The sequence below is a fragment of the Gossypium hirsutum genome, chromosome D02 (genome assembly GCF_007990345.1).
Source record: "Gossypium hirsutum isolate 1008001.06 chromosome D02, Gossypium_hirsutum_v2.1, whole genome shotgun sequence".
NCBI lineage: Eukaryota > Viridiplantae > Streptophyta > Magnoliopsida > Malvales > Malvaceae > Gossypium > Gossypium hirsutum.
In genome coordinates this window covers 26,175,382-26,179,990 of record NC_053438.1, presented here as the reverse complement: position 1 = coordinate 26,179,990, position 4,609 = coordinate 26,175,382, and the positions used below count along the sequence as shown (strand labels likewise).

At 38.9% G+C, this 4,609-nt stretch overlaps 1 non-coding gene across 1 annotated transcript; it reads right to left on the bottom strand.

Annotated features, from left to right (window-relative positions):
* Positions 1–278: 278 nt before the first annotated feature.
* Positions 279–385, bottom strand: LOC121215033 (small nucleolar RNA R71). The gene has a single exon (XR_005910769.1). It is a non-coding gene; the product is annotated as a small nucleolar RNA R71 (small nucleolar RNA).
* Positions 386–4,609: the final 4,224 nt, after the last annotated feature.

The window sequence follows — 4,609 nt, the reverse complement described above, 5'->3', positions numbered from 1 at the left end:
TGAAGCTAGTCATGTTCCAGATGCTTCAGATAGTGGGCCAATTAAATGGAATGTCTACTGAAGATCCTGACTTACAGTTAAGACTATTTATGGAGGTAAACGATTCTTTCAAGTTAGCCGGAGTACCCGAGGATGCATTACGATTGAAGTTGTTCCCATATTCACTAAGGGACAGAGCTCGAGCTTGGTTCAACTCATTACCACCAAACTCAATTTCAACGTGGCAAGAGTTAGCATAAAAATTCCTTATGAAGTATTTCCAGCCTAGAAAGAATGCTAAGTTGAGGAATGAGATCACTGCTTTCCAACAAATGGATGATGAGTCATTGTATGAGGCATGGGAAAGGTACAGAGAATTATTACGGAAGTGCCCTCATCACGGAATCTGACATTGCATACAACTTGAGACATTTATAATGGTCTCAATGCTCACATGAGGATGGTAGTGGACGCTTCTGCTAATGGTACTCTCGTTTCTAAGTCTTATAATGAGGCTTATGAAATCATTGAGAGGATTGTCAGCAATAATTATCAATGACCAACCAATCGAGCAGCAAGACGAGTCATTGGAATACATGAAGTAGACGTTCTTACTTCACTCGCATCTCAAATATCATCAATATCCTCAATGTTAAAAAATCTTACTACTAATGGGTCTAATAGTTTTGCAGCACAGCCACTAAATCAATTTGAAAATGCAGTCTGTGTTTATTATGGGGAAGGACATTTGGTCAAAGAATATCCATCGAACCCAAAATCTATGTATTACATGGGTAGCCAGAACCAAAATCGAGGAAGGCAGGGGCTGCAATCCAATTTCTATAATCCATCATGGCGAAACCACCCGAATTTTTCCTGGAGTAACCATGGGGTAGGAACCAGTAACAATTATGTCCAACCTAGATCGACCCAACCACCTAGTTTTTCCCAACAAGCTGAGAAACCAACCCAAGCTGAACCATCCAATAGCCTAGAGTATCTATTGAAGGCATACATGGCGAAAAATGTTGCCTTTCTAAGAAATTTGGAGAATCAAGTGGGCTAGCTTGCAACTGAACTTAGAAATTGACCACAAGGTGCTTTACCGAGTGATATAGAGAATTCGAGGAATCCAGGGAAGGAGCATTGTAAAACGTTAACATTGAGGAGTGGAAAGACTTTAGAGCCCAATTCCGTTGAATTTGAGAAGAGCCAGCTGACGCTCAAGACTCAAAAGGAAGTTAAATCGAGTGTTGAAATTCTAGTTTCAGCAGAAATTGAATCTGCAAAATCTGACAAGGTAACTTCTGAACCAGCTAATTTTGATCAACCAATAACTCTGTTAGATGTAGAATTGCCACAGGAAACGAATCAACCAGTTCTAGTAAAGAAACCTCCACCACTCCTCCCTCAAAGACTTCAGAAGAAAAAGTAGGAAATTCAATTCAAGAAGTTCCTATAAGTAATCAAGCAACTTCATATCATCATCTCGTTGGTTGAAGCACTTGAGCAAATGCCGAACTACGTCAAATTCATGAAGGATATCCTGTCTAAAAAATGAAGGCTTGGAGAATTTGAGACGGTAGCCCTAACGAAGGAATGCAATGCATATCTTCAAGACAAACTACCCCCAAAATTGAAGGAGCCTGGATGTTTTACCATACCTTGCAATATTGGATCAACATATTGTGGTAAGGCACTATGTGACTTGGGTGCAAGTATCAACTTGATGCCCATGTCAATATTTAAGAAGTTAGGGATAGGTAAAGTTAGAACTATTACAATTACACTTCAATTAGTAGATCGATCCTTAGCACATCCAGAAGGAAAAATTGAGGACGTACTGGTAGGTGTAGACAAATTTATCTTTCCTGCTGGCTTTGTGATTCTAGACTTTGAAGCAGACAAAGAGGTGTAAATCATCCTAGGAAGACCATTCTTAGCAACTGGAAGGACCCATATTAATGTGCAGAAGGGCGAGCTTACTATGCGTGTTTAGGATAATCAAGTAACATTTAACGTTTTTAAGTCCATCCGATTTCCTAACACAATTGATGATTATTCTGCAGTGTTTAATTTAGAAGTTTTAATCGTGGAGAAGGAACTCAATTATGTTGAGGACCCATTAGGACAAATTTTGACATCAGATCCTCCAAATGATGAAGAGGAGGATGAATACTTAGCTTTGTTAGAAGCTAATCAAATGGGATTTAATCTGCAATCCCGCTTTGAATCTTTGGAGTTAGAGAAAAGGGATTATGCCCAACCAAAAGCATCAATCGAGGAGCCACCTAAATTAGAACTGAAGGTACTTCCCTCACATTTGAAATATGTTTATTTAGGTAACTCTTCTTCTCTGCCTGTGATTGTTTCAGTAGAATTAACTACTGAGCAATAAGAGAAACTCATCATGGTGTTGAAATAATTCAAGAAAGCTATCAGATGGACCATAGCCGATATTCGCAGAATTAGTCCATCTGTATTCATGCACAAGATGATCTTAGAAGATGGCGAAAAAGGGACGATTGATGGATAACGAAGACTGAACCCCATCATGAAGGACATAGTCAAGAAAGAAATTATCAAGTGGTTAGATGTGGGTATAATTTACCCCATCTCAGATAATTCATGGGTAAGTCTGGTCTAGTACGTGCCAAAGAAAGGGGGTATCATGGTCATTGAAAATGAGAATAATTAGTTGATACCGACTAGAACAGTTACGAGATAAAAAATTTGCATCAATTATCGGAAGCTAAACAAGGCAACTAGGAAAGATCACTTTCCTTTGCCGTTTTTAGACCAGATGCTGGATAGACTCGCAGGGCGAGACTATTACTATTTTCTCGATGGATACTCGGGGTATAATCAGATTACAATAGCACCAGAAGATTAGCACAAGACAACATTCACCTATCCGTACGATACATTTGCACTTAGGCGCATGCCATTTGGTTTATGTAATGCATCTGCTGCATTTCAAAGATGTATGATGTCTATGTTTACTGATATGGTTGACAAATATTTGGAAGTTTTTATTGATGATTTTTCAGTATTCGGAGATACATGTGATGATTGCCTAGCCAATCTAGCCAAGGTACTAAGGCAATACGAAGAAAAAAACCTTGTACTTAACTGAGAAAAGTGTCATTTCATGGTACAAGAAGGTATTGTTCTAGGGTATCGGATAACAAGACATGGAATCAAGGTAGATAAAGCAAAGTTAGATGTTATTGAGAAACTCCCACCTCCAATATTTGTAAAGGGTGTTAGGAGCTTTTTGGTCCACGCCAGTTTCTATCGAAGATTCATCAAGGACTTCTCCAAAGTTGCTAAACCCTTATGAAAATTATTGGAGAAGGACACATCGTTTAAATTTGATAAGGAGTGCTTAAGAGCTTTCAATGATTTGAAGAGTCGGTTAGTCTCGGCACCCATAATAGTCACACCAGACTTGGATTTGACATTTGAATTTATGTGTGACGCAAGTGACTTCGCGATCGGAGCTATCATGGGTTAGCAAAGGAACAAAGTTTTTCATCCCATCTACTATGCGAGTCAGACTCTGATAGGAGCTCAACTGAATTACACGGTAACAGAAAAAGAGTTACTTGCTATTATTTTTGCTTTTGACAAGTTTCGATCTTATCTTGTAGGTACTAAAGTGACTATTTTTATGGACCACTCGGCAATTAAGTATTTACTTTCCAAGAAAGACGCTAAGTCGAAACTGATCTAATGGGTACTTCTACTTCAAGAGTTCGATCTAGAAATACGAGATCAAAATGGAGTGGAAAACCAAGTAGCAGACCACTTTTCCAAATTGGAGCCGCAAGAAGGAAACTCTACTCTTATACCAATTCGAGAGACGTTTCCAAATGAACACATACTGAAGGTAAATCATGTCCATAATACCACTTGGTTTCCTGATATTGCTAACTTTTTAGCTTGTGGTTTGATGCCGATTGATAAGACGTATCATCAAAAGAAAAAGTTTCTTCACGATGTGAAGTACTATTTTTGGGAAGAACTGTATTTTTTTAAAAAGTGTACAGCTCAAATGATCAATAGATGCGTGGAAGAATATGAAGTACATAAGATTTTATACCATTGCCACTCAACTTCGAGTGGAGGACACTTCGAAGGTACACGTACTGTAGCCAAGGTATTGCAAGCCAGATTCTATTGGCCAACACTATTCAAAGATTCTTCGAAGCTACAGCTTACCAGACGAATGGGCAAGCTGAACTGGCAAACAAAAAGATGAAAGGCATACTTGAGAAGGTAGTTTGCCCGAACCGATGAGATTGGTCCAAAAGACTGGATGATGCTTTATGTGATTATAGGACAGCATACAAGACACCTTTAGGGATGTCACCCTATAGGTTAGTCTTTGGGAAAACTTGCCATCTACCCTTTGAGTTAGAACTCAAAGCTTACTCGGCTCTCCAACGGCTCAACTTGGATCTTAAAAGTTCCAAAGAGAAATGGATGCTTCAACTTAACGAGTTAGAAGAATTCTGAATGTCTTCATACGAGAATGTCAAATTACTTAAGGAGAGACTCAAGAAATGGCATGACAAGCACATTCGAGTTCGAGAATTTGAAGCAGGTCAGCAAGTCTACTTCATCC